The sequence below is a fragment of the Capricornis sumatraensis genome, chromosome 1, assembly GCF_032405125.1.
Source record: "Capricornis sumatraensis isolate serow.1 chromosome 1, serow.2, whole genome shotgun sequence".
Lineage (NCBI taxonomy): Eukaryota > Metazoa > Chordata > Mammalia > Artiodactyla > Bovidae > Capricornis > Capricornis sumatraensis.
Genome location: NC_091069.1, coordinates 219,835,342 through 219,851,686, shown reverse-complemented (window position 1 = coordinate 219,851,686; position 16,345 = coordinate 219,835,342). Strand labels below are relative to the sequence as shown.

Below are 16,345 nucleotides of genomic sequence, written 5' to 3'. Positions count from 1 at the left end.
AGTTTTTGTTACCCTCGTTTTCTCAACGCTGCCCATACTTCCGTCTTTCAATTGTCAGGCTTTATAACTGCATCCTCTCTCCTTTTTGGAACCTGTCCTTGGAAACTACTTGGACACATAAACGTCCCAAAGTATTTAAGAGTGAGAGCAATTAAAAGGTATGAGTGCTGAGACCATCTGTGTTAATATGGCTTAATTAAGAATACGGATCGGCTGAGCCGCCCATCACCGCCCCCTCCCACCCCCGCCCGCAGGCTTCTACGGTTGCCATGACGGCGGCCTTGTTCTGAGCTGCACTTGCCTTTGCACCTGTGCTCCAGTTCTGCCTCTTCACCATGGCCAACGCCACTGCACATCAACTTTCTCCTCATCGCAGAGTTCTTCTGGTCGGTGTCTCTGCTGCTTTCCTCCCTTGTTTGGTTTATGATAGCAGTCATTACTGACATCAAAGATGGACCAGTGCGGAAATGTCTGCCGATATTCGGAGTGTTAGTCTGTCCTTATGCAAGAAATGTGCCGGTTTGCATGTTATAAACTTTTTTTTTTTTTTTAAGCCAGTGAGGGCTTGAAGAGGATAAACCCAGGTGAGAGCACCCTCTACGGACTGCTGGCTTATGTTTCTGGCTTGGGCTTTGAAATCATGAGTGGAGCATTTTCCTCTGTAAATACTCTGTCTGACTCTCTGGGGCCAGGCACAGTAGGCATTCTTTGAGACCCTCTCCAGTGCTTCGGAAATTCAGCTTTCATGACACTGGTGGACACATTGCTGCACGTGTTCTAGAGCATCGTGTTTTTGGAAGTGCCTGTGAGAAGAAAAAATGGTACATGCTTCTTGTCATTCTCACCCATCTGCTGGTGTCAGCCCCAAGCCTCAGGAGTACTCACTGTGGGTTAAATCTGGTGCCAATGTGCATCATGCCGGTTCTCACGGGCACCTGGCCATTCTCCGTTTCTGCCAAAGCCTGAAATGCTGCCTGCTCTGCCAAGACTAGGACGTGCTCCTCTTCAACCAGCGCTCCAGACAGCCTCCAAGGACCAGCACTTTTGAAATGGTAAGTTGCATCTTTAGAAGAAGCACAACTGTGTCTTTTTCTATAAATCCCTTTTCCTGGTGAAATTTGGAAAAAACAAAGCTGGCTAGATATGATATAGCCTTCATGCTACAACTTTCTGAAAAGGATACATCAGTGGTATGTAGTCTGGCTGCAAGTCAAAATCACCTGGTAAAATGTAGAGTACTGATTTCTGGGCTCCACCTCCAGGTTTAATTGATCTGGTATTTAATAATTTTTTTAAGCTTCTCAGATAATGCTGATGTGCATCCAGGTGGAAAACTACTGATGTCCAAGTAGGAACTATCTGAGAATTCTGTAAGTAAATAAAAATGAGATGTTCAGCTGTCCCCTGACTGAGTTTGTCTCCAGTCTGTGTTGAGCAAGTAACTATCTGAGTATCAAATCCTGGTTAACCTTCATCTTTCTGAGTTCTGAAGTCACAAAAGGCTAAAAGGCTATCACCTCTGTGAACTTTTTCACTTCACAGTACTCTGATTTCTGAAAATGTGAAAGGATGTGCTTATAAATACAAAATTGCACTGACTTACTATGCCAATTTAACCAAAGTAAGCTATTGATTGTGAAACTGTATTTTTCTGTAGTTTTTCCCTTATAGATTTTGCTTTTTTGAAGCATTACATTATTTTGAGCATAGATTCATTTTCTTTAACTAAAAAAACAATTATTCCTGACTTCCTGGGAAGATATTATAAAACCAGGAATTTATGTGCCTATGAAAAAAGTAGGGAAAACCACTAGACCATTCAGGTATGACCTAAATCAAATCCCTTAATATTATACAGTGGAAGTGGGAAACAGATTCAGGGGATTAGATCTGATGGAGTGCCTGATGAGCTATGGACAGAGGTTCATGACATTGTACAGGAGATGGGGATCAAGACCTTCCCCAAGAAAAAGAAATGCGAAAAAGCAAATTGGTTGTCTGAGGAGGCCTTACAAATAGCTGTGAAAAGAAAAGAAGCTAAAGGTAAAGGAGAAAAGGAAAGATATACCCATCTGAATACAGAGTTCCAAAGAATAGCAAGGAGAGATAAGAAAGCCTTCCTTAGCAATCAGTGCAAAGAAATAGAGGAAAACAATAGAATGGGAAAGACTGGAGATCTCTTCAAGAAAATTAGAGATACTAAGGGAGCATTTCATGCTAAGATGGGCTCAATAAAGAACAGAAATGGTATGGACCTAACAGAAGCAGAATAGATTAAGAAGAGGTGGCAAGAATACACAGAAGAACTATATAAAAAAGATCTTCATGATCCAGATAATCACAATGGTATGATCACTCATCTAGAGCCAGACATCCTGGAATGTGAAATCAAATGGGCCTTAGGAAGCATCACTACAAACAAAGCTAGTGGAGGTGATGGAATTCCAGTGGAGCTATTTCAAATCCTGAAAGATGATGCTGTGAAAGTGCTGCACTCAATATGCCAGCAAATTTGGACAACTCAGCAGTGGCCACAGGACTGGAAAAGGTCAGTTTTCATTCCAATCCCAAAGAAAGGCAATGCCAAAGAATGCTCAAACTGCTGCACAATTGCACTCATCTGACACACTAGCAAAGTAATTCTCAAAATTCTCCAATCCAGGCTTCAACAGTACATGGACAGTGAACTTCTAGATGTTCAAGCCAGATTTAGAAAAGGCAGAGGAACCAGAGATCAAATTGCCAACATCTGTTCAATTATCAAAAAGGCAAGAGAGTTCCAGAAAACATCTATTTCTGCTTTACTGACTATGCCAAAGCCTTTGACTGTGTGGATCACCACAAACTGGAAAATTCTTCAAGAGATGGAAATATCAGACCACCTGACCTGCTTCCTGAGAAATCTGTATGCAGGTCAGGAAGCAACAATTAGAACTGGATATGGAACAACAGACTAGTTCCAAATCAGGAAAGAAGTATGTCAAGGCTGTATATTGTCACCCTGCTTGTTTAGCTTCTATGCAGAGTACATCATGAGAAACACTGGGCTGGATGAAGCACAAGCTGGAATCAAGATTGCTGGGAGAAATATCAATAACCTCAGATATGCAGATGTCACCACCCTTATGGCACAAATCAAAGAAGAACTAAAGATCCTCTTGATGAAAGTGAAAGAGGAAAGTGAAAAAGTTGGCTTAAAACTCAACATTCAGAAAACGAAGATCATGGCATCTGGTCCCATCACTTCATGGCAAATAGATGGGGAAAGAGTGGAAACAGTAGCTGACTTTATTTTGGGGGGCTCCAAAATCACTGCAGATGGTGACTGCAGCCATGAAATTAAAAGACGCTTACTCCTTGGAAGAAAAGTTATGACCAACATAGACAGCATATTCAAAAGCAGAGACATTACCTTGCCGAAAGGTCCATCTGGTCAAGGCTATGGTTTTTCCAGTGGTCGTATATGGATGTGAGAGTTGGACTGTGAAGAAGGCTGAGCACCGAAGAATTGATGCTTTTGAACTGTGGTGTTGGAGAAGACTCTTGAAAGTCCCTTGGACTGCAAGGAGATCCAACCAGCCCATCCTAAAGGCAATCAGTCTGGAATATTCACTGGAAGGACTGATGTTGAATCTGAAACTCCAGTACTTTGGCCACCTGATGCAAAGAACTGACTCATTGGAAAAGACCCTGATGCCGGGTTAGATTGAAGGTGGGAGGAGAAGGGGATGACAGAGGATGAGATGGTTGGATAGCATCACTGACTCAATGGACATGAGTTTGGCTAAACTCTAGGAGTTGGTGATGGACAAGGAGGCCTGGTGTGCTGCAGTCCATGGGGTCGCAAAGAGTCAGACACGACTGAGCGACTGAACTTAACTGCTGTTTAGTCTTTTCTGGGTGCGTCCCCACACAGCATTTACCTGCTGAATGCTGGCTGCTGGATTCATTGAGGTGAAGCCCACTGTTTTATCTCTGAGCAGCTCTGTAGGTTTGCCAAGTGATTACCCTGGGACAGGGTTCACTGGAAGCTAGTGGAAATTTGGGCAGAAAAGAAGCCAGGAGGGTGGTGTTCACACTTTTAGCTTGTCCTGTATTACTGACTAACACTTCCATCCAAATGGTATAGTGGAAAACTGGAAATATGTCCTAAAATACCATATTCATGCTTTTACATAATCCGTATACTCTTTAGATATGGTAAATGCCCTTAGGTTTTGGTAGCACATACAGCATTCACTTTTTAGGAATATCAACGATGTTTGTTTGGGCTTCCCAGGTGGCATTAGTGATAAAGAACCTGCCTGCCAATGCAGGAGATGTAAGAGAAGCACATTCCATCCCTGGGGTGGGCACGGCAACCCTCTCCAGTGTCCTTGCCTGGAGAATCCCATGGACAGAGGAGCCTGAGGGCTACAGTCCACAGGGTCATAAATAGTTGGACACAACTGAAGTGACTTAGCACATAAGATGTTTGTTCAACTGCCAAATGTCACTTTTGGTTTCCTTTATAAAGGAGAATTGTGCCTTTACTAATTAGAAATTGTTCCAAGTTGATGGTTTCTAGGGAGCTGATGTTCTGTGAGAAATGGAAATTCCCTGCATATTCAAGTGGGAACTCGGTGAAGCTTGTATGTGCAGTAGAACAGCCAAAAGAAATAGAAGCAGCAATGAGAGGGCTCACCAGTGACATGAGGGATGGAAGAATTATGGTGGGGGGAGAATAATGGACATGTTTAAAATGGAAACATGGCCAGTTAATTTGGGCTAGCTGCACATCTGTCCAGGGACCAGAACCTTACACATAAACTAGACCTTTATCAATGAAATCCCCTCTTATGTTTAAATAATTCAAATTATTTGATCTAGGGTTTCAAGAGGAGTAAGGTTTCTAGCAAGGCTGTAAACAGTTCCATAAGCAATTACAGTTATTCCCCTAAAGTCTACTTGAGCACTAATACCACTGCTCCTGCTGGGGTTTGCTGTCTTCCACTTTTATACAAGATTTTCTTTAGGTGAGTCATACAAGGATCAAAGGCATAGAGACTAAACAGTGACATTTATTGTGCAGAGTTGAAGGGAATAAGATACCTATTGAACTAGGCTTCATTCCTATTGGAGCATGGTGTTCTTTGATAAACAGGGTAAGAAAAATGTAGAGTTGGTTTATTACTGTTGACTTACGATTCTCTTAAATGAATAGTCTGATAAAACATTTGTGGATCTGTGAAGTCTAGAAAAATCTAAGAATATTAGTATTACTCATATTTGAGCTCAGAGAATGTCCCCTGTGCATTAGTAGTTTAAACTTAAGTAAGCAGTCTGGACCACTGTGAAATATCATTTAAAAAAACATCTTGGACAAGAAAATTTTCTTTGATGGTGAGACTAATGTCTTAGGTTAGGAAATTGTTGGCTAATCCTTGATTGAGTGAATGCCAAGGAAACCCAGGAGGAGAGCAGTCTTCCTTTGTTGCTGTGTATATATTAAGACGTGCTTTATTTATTTATTTATTTTTTTTTTTGCATTTGTTACTTGTGATGAGTTTTCTGAGCCCTGACAGTGTTTGGAGAGGAGGTGATGGTGTTAATCTTGTGTTCGTCTCCATACAGAGCTTTCTCAGTTTGAAGGAAAATGTGGCTATGTTCCAAGTTGACCTTGGAAAGTGAATATTGTTGCAGCACTTGACTTGTACTTCATAGAGATTGATTTTGACTCTCTAATAAATTTGTATTTTTTTAACTCATTCGAGTTAGGAGTTGAAGCTGGAATTTTGTTACCTTTGATCCTGGCCTGCCTATCTGGCAATATAATAGGAGCAGCCTCTTTTAGAGCATCTTTGTGAACACATAGCTGAAAGGAATAAATGGTGTCTGTAGACTGTATAGAAAATAGAAAATGGCTTTTGTTCCCAATATTGTATTTTTGCTGTCAATCACTTTTCAGTGTTTGCTGAGAGTGACAGATACACAGGGACTAATGGTCAGAGTGGGCCTGAGGGCTCCAGGGAAGCCAGGGCGCCAGCCTGTCTTGGGCACCAGCAGCGTGCTTCCTGGGAAGAGGTCCTGAGAGTGCTGGCTTTTTGTTGGCTAAGTTTTCACTGGGCCCCACCACTCCTAGCAAGAGAGACAAACTAGATGTCACAACTAAAGAATTTTAAACTTCTTTGCTTAGAACGCTTTACTTTATGATTGTAGCTTTTAAATTCTCATTTAATAAGAGACTTCATTCCATTAAATATAGTGTTCAGAGGAGTGGGCACTGTCTTTATGTGCAATATTTATCATTTCATTTAAGTTATACTCTTATGTCATATATAGCTTGCACAAATCAATGCATTCAATAGTATTTTCCAGCGAACAATAAAAAGACTGTTTGTCACCAAAAAAAATAAATAAACAAAAGAATATAGATCAGCTCTGTCAACATGAATTAGTTGTTTATTCCAGGAAACTTTGCCTGGGAAAGATAAAGCTATAAACCAATTTTAAAAAACTCACTGTTTGCTTCAGGAAATTTCCCACAGATAATTAATGGAAACAAGAGTCTTCTCACCTTGGCAAATGCTTGCTTATCATACAAAGTTTCCTCGTGAAGGCTTGTTTCAAGACCATTGTGTCATAGGGTCTACTAACTCCAAACTAGTACATTACAAACGTTGCCCAGTCCAGATCAGGTCTTTGTCTTGAAAGACCTACCTCAAAACTACTTTGAGCTCAGACCCCAAAGCCCTAAAATTAGACAACTTCTGACTTCCATATTCTGAGGCACTGCTGGGATTGGTAAGGTGGTGGTCTCCCTTGCTACAGCAAGTTTTAATACATTTAGCTTTCCTTTTTTCATAGGTTGATGATTTGCTGGGGAGTCCAATGGTACTACCTATAAGATAGTAACTTGTGTTTCTCTAGGTCACAGCAGGCTGAGAATAAAACGTTCGAGTTCCGACAAGTTAATGGCAAAGACAGAAATCATGCATGCCCATCTAGTAATAACTGAGGAATCTCAAGTTCTCCAAAACTGCCCACCTATTGCTAGAAGATCTAAGGGTCTTCTAGATGTACTCATGAACAAATCTCAGTATCCACTCAGTGCTGAGGCTTCTGCTCAATTCAAACTTAAAAAAAAAATGAAATGGCACTATAGTTGGAACCCATTATCAAGCTTCTTCTTTGTGTGTGGAAACTATCGACCTCCCCTAAAGTCACTGTTTCTGCTGCCCACCACTTAGGTCATTGCTGTTTGAGTCTTCTGAAGTTGATCATGTGTCCAAAGGTGGCCGGAATCAGTGCTGCTCATATCATTGCCTCCAGGGATGGATTCCTGGTGAGGAATGTTTGCAAAACCACCGGGTTACACTGTGTAAGCCATTACCTACTCCATATATGTATATGACCAGTGGGAGCCGACACAACGTATTACTGAGGCGCATTTGGACAATGCGGAAAATAAGCAGAACACAAAGGATCGAGAAAAATCTTTCGTTTGTTGATTCTTTCTTTCATGCATACAACAAATATTTGAGTGTCTCCTGGCTATAACAAAAAGGAGTTTATTAATGGCCTTAAAATGTTCTCATCCATCAGGAAGTTTTGGCATCGATTCTCCATTCACCCCTGATTTTCTATGTGTCATAAACAGTGCACTGGAGATAAAATGAGCAAGACAGACAGTCCTCACCAAGCCAAAGGGCAGAATGGGGAAAGAGGTAATGAAACAATGGGAATATGGAACGGCAGATTCAGTGGAAGGAAAGTAGAGGGTGATATAAGAGCAAAAAACCAAGGTAAACCAATCCAAATTTTAAAATCAGCAATCCCACTGCTGGGTATACACACCGAGGAAACCAGAATTGAAAGAGACACATGTACCCCAATGTTCATCGCAGCACTGTTTATAATAGCCAGGACATGGAAACAACCTAGATGTCCATCAGCAGATGAATGGATAAGGAAGCTTTGGTACATATACACGATGGAGTATTACTCAGCCGTTAAAAAGAATTCATTTGAATCAGTTCTGATGAGATGGATGAAACTGGAACCGATTATACAGAGTGAAGTAAGCCAGAAAGAAAAACACCAATACAGTATACTAACACATATATATGGAATTTAGAAAGATGGCAATGACGACCCTGTATGCAAGACAGGAAAAAAGACACAGCTGTGTATAACGGACTTTTGGACTCAGAGAGAGAGGGAGAGGGCGGGATGATTTGGGAGAATGGCATTCTATCATGTATACTATCATGTAAGAATTGAATCGCCAGTCTATGTCTGACGCAGGATACAGCATGATTGGGGCTGGTGCATGGGGATCACCCACAGAGATGTTATGGGGAGGGAGGTGGGAGGGGGTTTCATGTTTGGGAACACATGTAAGAATTAAAGATTTTAAAATTTAATAAAAAAAAAAAAAGAAAGAAAAAAAAAAATAAATAAAAAAAAAATAAAATCAGGGAAGTCTCTGTGTAATAACGATCTGTGAAGTTTCAGAAACAGGAAAACATCATGTTCTCATGGAATGAAGTTTATATGAGTTTATATGGGCAGAGTGTATCCTATGAAGGAGACAAGAGGATACATGAAGCTAGAGATTGGGAAACAGACCATGGAAAGTCATGTTGAGTTTAGGATTTATTTACAGGAGAAACAAGGCTATTGATAGCTTTAACAACAGGTGCAAATCAATGAAATTTTCAGAGAGGTTACTTTGGATACACTGTGGAGAATGAATTTGAGGGAAGAAAACAGAGGCAGGAAATCTACTAAGAAGCTACTGAGATGACTCAAGTAGGAAATTAAGGCTTCCTGGACTAGTGTGCTGACAGTGATGATGGGGGGAAAAGATAGGACAGATTTGAGAAATAGAGAGGAAATAGACTTGATTGTCAATGGCAATTGTCTGGGGCAGTGAAAGAGATGGGAATTCCTCCCTCTCAACGGATGAGTCAGGTCATGTCACTCCTCAGCTCAGAACCCTGCAGTGGCTTCCATCTCACGCAGAATGAAAGCTAAAATCTTCACAGTGGGCCACAAGGATGAAAAAGTCTGTACAACACATCCCAACCCTAGCCCTGTTGCCTCAGTGGATTCCCCCCTCCTGCCTTCCTGCCAGCTCACTCTACCTCACCCACTCCAATATCCTGCTCTTCTCAAACATTCCAGGCATGAGCTTACCTTACAATTTTTGTTTTTGTTCTGCCCAGATACCAGTATGGTTCATACCCGTGCCTTCTTCAAGTCTTTTTTTAAATATCACCTTTTCAGTGAGGCTTCTCATCATCATCCTACTAAACATTCCAACCTCTGTGACAGTATCCCAAGTTTTCTTCTTATTACCCATCACTTTTTGATTTATGGTATAGAGTAATTTACTTATTTTTTTGTTATTAGAAATAATATTTTGGTTATCACTTAGAATGTAAGCTCTGTGAAGGAAGGAGTTTTTGTCTTGTTTTGTTCATTATTGTATCCCCAGTTCCTAGAATACCCAGGATGTAGTAAGCACTCAATTTTTATTGAATGAATTAGTGGGCAGTCCCCATGTCTGTAGCCTGACCAACCAGTCAGATGGTGGTTCTAATCGCTAACCTGAAAGTATGAGAAATGGGGAAGGTTTGCACAGAAAAGGTTATGAATTCAGTTTGGGATCATTTGCTCAGTACCACAACTATAATATTAAGAGCATGATATTATTAGATAAGTCAAAACTGTTAGCAAAATTTCAACTTTCTTAGAAAAACAGGAGCCAAACTCTTCTGTAAGAGAACAACCTACAGAATTCCAAACCTGTTCTCACTGATGAGGCATGTGCACTGGTTCCCTGCAAGTCAGCCAATAAGATGGTCAATCAATATACATCAAGAAGAGGTCAGCAACCCTGGACTGTTCAAAGTGGTGTAAGTCATACAGTGGTGTGGATACTCAGAATAATTACATTAGGGATTCTGTTTGAGGTCTTGTATATCTTGTATATCTAGACAAAGGATTGACAAGTAATCATTAGATAATGTCGAGGCAATGTACTCAATTTTTCACCTAGTAAAGGTTAACATTTACTCCCCAAATTATAAATCAGATATCAAATAAGAGACTAATGGAGAATAAGATGAACTAACTTGCAGAGAAAACGCTAGTAAAGTGCAGTCAATTTCTTGGTACCTAAATTTGTTTTCTTTTGTTTCCTTAACAATTTAGAAACCCTGATCAACTCTAAACAGTGTTTTGCAGCCCCAGATGAGAATGAGTTTTCACAAGTCTGTATTTTTCAAACTTTAGCGTGTATCAGAATCCCCCAGAAGACTTTTTATTCCTGGGCACCCAAGCCTGGAAGTTCTGATTCAGGAGATCTTGAATGGGCCCCCAAATTTGCATCTCTAACAAGCTTCCAGATGGTGTAAGTGCTTCTGGTGCAGGGACCACACTTTAAGAATCACTGTAATCCTGGGCCTATTTGAGACCTTTTTGCCCATTTCAACTGGGTTCTTTACTGACTCCCAACTGAAGTTGGTTGAGTTCAGTATCTGAATATGGAACCACAGAATGGTATAAAATTAATGCAAATTATTTTTTAAACCTCTTTTTATTTAATTTCACTTAATTCTAACGTTTTTCATCATATAGTCTGTTGGTTTCTGTTTTCTTCTCTTTTTTTGGTAATTTGTGGTTTAGATGGAAGTGAGCATTTACATGTGTATGATGGAACAAATATTGTTAATTCCTGAGCTAACCACAATACCATGTGCATTATGTTTTCTCTCTTATATTAACTTCCTGTTTTCTCCTAAAGTTAGTAATAGCCTCATTTTTAATCTGCTTAGTTTTCTATGATCTATCACTAATGTGATAGATCTTTCCAATGCTTCTTGATATTTTCCAGATGATCAAATAATGCAATTTTTTTTTTCCTTAGAAACCCCACTCCGACTTCCTGTTCTAATCTGACAGGTCCTTTTCTAGGCTGGCTGCATAGTTATTATACTAGAATATCCTTAGTCATTTTCCTGTTGGATCCACTATTTCCTAATCCCATATTTTTCTATTTCTTGATTTATTTGCTTACTTTTTTTGGAGCATTTAGTTCAGCTGCATCATAAGAAAGAAAACAGGGTGAGATTAATTTTGTCAGCTGTCACATGCCTGCAAATTTGTACATTCTTAACTAGATGGGTACAGTATTTTGACTAAAATTTATTTTCATTTCAACTTTTTAAGATTTTGCTCTATTTAGTTTTCTAACTCCAGTGTTGCTTGTGCAAATTCAGATGCTATTCTGATTTTCTTTTTCTTTCTGTGTGACTTTTGACTTTTCTCTCAAACTCTTAGGGTCTTCTTTTTCACCAGGTGTTATAAACTTTCACATTAATGTGCCTTATTGTGGGTTTTTCTCATGGGTTGCACACTGTGTGGGCTATTTCAATTGAGGAACTCACACATTTCAACTCTGAGAAATTTTCCATATGTGTCTGCAGAACTCCTATTATGTAGATTCTGAGGGTCTTTTATTATCCTTTAAATTCCTTATCTACTCTTTCCAATTTTTCATCTCTTGTTTTTTAAAGCTTTATAGATACTTTTTGCAACTTTATCTTCAAAGCCTTCTTTGAATTTTTATTTTAATTAAACTATTTTATTTTGTATATAATCTATTTTAATAAATTTAATTATTTGTATTAAATATTTATCATGTATTTAATTTCTAGAAGCTACCTTTCGGAGCATCCTCTTATATCTTGAGATCATTTATTACAGCTTCTTGGGTGTTTTTTGCTGCTTCATATATTATTTCTTTTTCACCAAACTTATTTTTTAATAATTGGATTTCTCTCTTTCATTTGAAAGCTATTTCTCTATATCAACAGATCTCAAATATTAACTTACATCAGAATCACCTGAAAGACTTATTAAAACACAGACTACAGGATCTCTTCCCTAGAATGTTTGATTCAGTAGGGTTGAGATGGGGCTAGAGAATCTGCATTTCTAACAAATGCTACTTGTGCCAGAGATCACATTTGAGAACTTTTGTTTGGGGTCACATGGGGTTGTATACTTCACAAAGTAAAAAGTACTGACATGTATACAGATTAAGTGGAGTAGGGAATGGCAATCTACTTCAGTATTCTTGCCTGGAGAATTCCATGGACAGAGAAGCCTGGCTGGCTACAGTCCATGGGGTGGCAAAGAGTCAGACAAGACCGAGCAACTAACACACACACACATACAGGTTAAGGGCCTGCTTCTGGGTTCTTTGTTTAGGGCCTTCCTCAGCAGAACCCCTTGAGGCTGTAATTCTAACCAAACCCCAGAATTCAGTGCTTTGTGAATTGGGCTCAGTGCTTTGTGAATGGCAGTGATTTTCAATTCTTCAATGTATTTTATGCGAGTAAAATCTATAATATATACAATAATATGAACCATTATAATTCCAAAATGTATGTTTATAAAATAATAAACAGTCTTCATAGAAAAGAGCAGAGAATAAATTACCAAGAAGTTTCCAGAAAAAGTTCAGGATCTAGGATGTCACTGTGACTTTAGCCACTGTACTACAGAAGAGGGAACAAATTGCATAATACATGCTGATTATTCTTTATTAGCCATTGAAATCTTCCTGGTGATGAGTGGAAGTTTGAGAACTGAGTTGCGGCCTCCTGAATGATAATGAAGAACAATCTGGAAATTATGTACTACCAGCAGAGAAAAGGGCACTAAGTGTGTACTTGAGTACCTCTCTCATAAAACATATTCTTATTTATAGTTTTCTCTTTTCATTGCTTCTACTTCTCTTGAAAATTCTAAACTCTGTAATGTTCAAAATTAAGACAAACAGCTCTGTCTAGTGGCCAATGTGATCATTGCAGTCAAAGTCAAAAACAGGATTCAAGTCAGACCTTTTTAAATAATCTGTCTAAAACTTGGCAAATGACTTTGACAGGAGGTGGCTCTTTTGTCCCAACTCAGGAGATGCAATGGATAAAAGCCATCAGTCATGTCATCTCCATTTGGGACTTTTTCAGCAGTTAAGAGAGACAGGTGCAAAATCCAGCTCAGTAATTTAGCTTAAAAGGAAAGGATTTTTATTTGTGAAATTGTGTTTGGTAGATAACTTTTTTCAAAACATAAGTATACACCGTAGCCTGGTTTTAGCTTCACTCTTCTTTGTTTCCCCCCATTCTCCCCTCTCCTGCCTTTAAGAAAAATCTGGAATTGAACTGTAAGTCAGAATCTTGTCATTCTTCTTATGGCAGATGAACTGCCCCCTGGCAGCTGGGGTGCCCTGCCTTTGACAGTTGTTTCCACAGCACTTCAGAATATGAACAGGACACCATGTGGAAAAAATGAAGAGCAGCAGCTATTGGCTCCTAATTAGCCATAAAGCATTCAGAACAACAGTGGCCTTTTTCTTGCAAGAACTGGTATATTGAGGCAAAATCTTGCTGTTTCCCATACATTTCCACTTCCCATAATAATGTGAAGTATGTTAGAATAAATTTAAAATGATAAGTAAAATCAAGTATTAAAAAAAGATGAAGAATCCAATGGTGGACTAAATCTGGGCCCATGATATGTCTGGGCATGGAATAGAGACGAAATTTGCTGAATTGAATTAAAAGTTATTGGACATAGAGGATGAGAATTTGGTTGCTTTTTAGTACGTAAGTTACAAGATATTAAGCATATGGTTGTACCCCCAAAGTAAAATGACCTAAGGGTTAAAATATCACGTGTTTGCTAAAGATAATCTTCAAGTACATAATTAATACTAAAACAAATCAACTAGAAAATTACAGCTTAACATATGCCCAAGAAACATTCCAATGTTAAACGAATGTTTACTTTCTGAAGATAAATTTTACAACATGCTTGTTGTTAAAAATTATAGTACCCAAAAATATTAAAGAAGGTAAAAGATAACCATAATATGAGAGTTAAAGATAAGCACTATTAATATTTAGTATAAATCTTTTAAGGTATAATTCCTATGATAAAAGTAATTATTTATATTCTGAGGAGAAAAATTATTATTTTGTATGTATTAATATTATGCATATTTGGGTAAATACTTATGGTGAACTTAGAAAAACCAGATCCAATAGGAAAACTAAATGAGCCTTGTTTTTTTAAAGTGTAATTTTAAAGATTATTTTTGAAATATTTCAAAAGGATGAATTTGTGGAGTCAGTTAACATTGTGAGGGCAAAAAGGTAGATTTAGAAACCCCCAAAATGGCAATGACAGACATGCTGTCAATTTGGACGTTACATTATTGAGTCTGGAAGGAGAAGAAATATGTTCCATCAAAGTTCCCCTTAGTGGCAACATTCAAATTTTTAAGATTTGATGGCAATATTGTAAAAGCAACAGACCATGAAGTCTAAGAATCCTGGGCATGGTTTAGTGTTATAATCAAATAAAAGCCACCACCAGGCTCATGTGACACATAGTTAATGATATGCACGATCACTGTAGTATTACCCGGCAATTTGGCATAAATGGCAAATGATTGCATAAATGACTAAAATTAGCACGACTTTCACATAGCCAAATTAAGCATTTCTGGGGTCAGCTGGGGAGAGAGAGAACAAGACAGACTAAAAAGCTGCTTCAAGAACCTGCCAAAGAAAACCAGGCAGCTGGGTCTCCCTTATTCTCTGACGACAGCACAGGGTTGAAGAGGGGAATAAAAGAAAAAATGTAAAGGAACCAAGGAAGCACTGTTTTGGCTCCTTGCTACTTTCTTTTGTTTGGTCTCATCTGGAAGTTTCTAGAAAATTCAAGATAATTTTATCTTCCCTGCCAGGCAAATGGTAAGACTCTCCAACCTCCAGTCTTTGGGACTCACAAAGAAATCTTCAGAGCTGATATGTACACTTTCTGTCACTCCCATCATCACCACCAAGTAGAGCCCCTGTAACACAGTCTGAAGTGTCAGCCATCTTTCCAGTTAACAAAAACAGCCCTGGAGTGGTCAACAAGTGCACAACTAGATGTTCATGCTTGGATACACCAAGAACACTGGAGATTTGGGTTTCTGGGAAGGAGATTACCAGGAGAAAGGGTAAAGGGAGCACAGAAACAAGACAAAATTTTGGCTCTTTCAAAAAATGTCCCAGAGCTAACTCTGCCTGCTGCTGCTGCTAAGTCACTTCAGTCGTGTCCGACTCTGTGCAACCCCATAGACGGCAGCCCACCAGGCTCCCCCATCCCTGGGATTCTCCAGGCAAGAACACTGGAATGGGTTGCCATTTCCTTCTCCAATGCATAAAAGTGAAAAGTGAAATTGAAGTTGCTCAGTCGTGTCCGACTCTTAGCGACCCCAAGGACTGCAGCCGACCAGGCTCCTTTGTCCATGGGATTCTCCAGGCAAGAGTACTGGAGTGGGATGCCACTGCCTTCTCCAAACTCTGCCTATTAGTGACTAAATAATAACAATAACGCTGCCTATTAAGAATACGCAGAAAATTAAGGAGTCAAAAATAATATCAAGAGTATAAAATCTGAGGTAATACTTTAGAAAGTTCAAGTCTCAATTGCACAATATCTGTGTGAGCTTGGATAAGTTACTTAACCTCTCTGAGTTTTCATTTCTTTATGTTAAAAAATGAATAAGTAAGAGGAATATGAGTGTGTATTCAGCTGCATCCAGTTCTTGACTCAGGAAGACACACATGCCCATAGCTTGTCAGAGAATTTAAATAATGCTCTTTACTCTCAGACATAAGGTGGAATGTGACATTTCACAATATGGTTGCTGAAGAATAAGCATGTGAGTGTGTCTGCCCTCTCCACCCCCCTGTTTTGTCAGCTTGGCATTCACAATCAGTACACTGACATAATTCCCATGCTGTGCAGTGTTCGGAAGCCCAGTATCAACCAGGCCTGAGCTGAGAAGCACTCAGATGATATCCTCAGGGAAGGAAGAGAGGTGAGAACTAATTTGGAGCCACAAAGTCTTAATGGAAATTAATCAGTATTTGCCTGGTGAAAATAACAAAATATTCAGTTATATAACGTATATCTTTGTACTATACTAATGTGTGCTGCAACTTAAGCTCCATATGCAGCTGAATGCAGACAATTTCCTCTTTCAAAAGACTGGTCGACATGTCAATGCTTGGTTCCGTCTCATCACTGTAGATGACAAACATTTGACTGATGGTCAGCAGATGGAAACCAAGAGAGCCTTTGGAACCCAATGTAAGCTAAAGATGGCCGGAAAACTTGAATCAACAAATGAAATATCAAATAAGAGATGAACTAACGGAGAATAAGATGGGTTAAATTGCAGAGAGAATACTAGCAAGGTTAAATTCTTGGTACCTAAATTTGCTTTCCATTG

General features: G+C 39.1%; 1 pseudogene; it reads left to right on the top strand.

Annotated features, from left to right (window-relative positions):
* Positions 1-269: 269 nt before the first annotated feature.
* Positions 270-10,403, top strand: LOC138076741 (gamma-secretase subunit APH-1B pseudogene; annotated as a pseudogene).
* Positions 10,404-16,345: the final 5,942 nt, after the last annotated feature.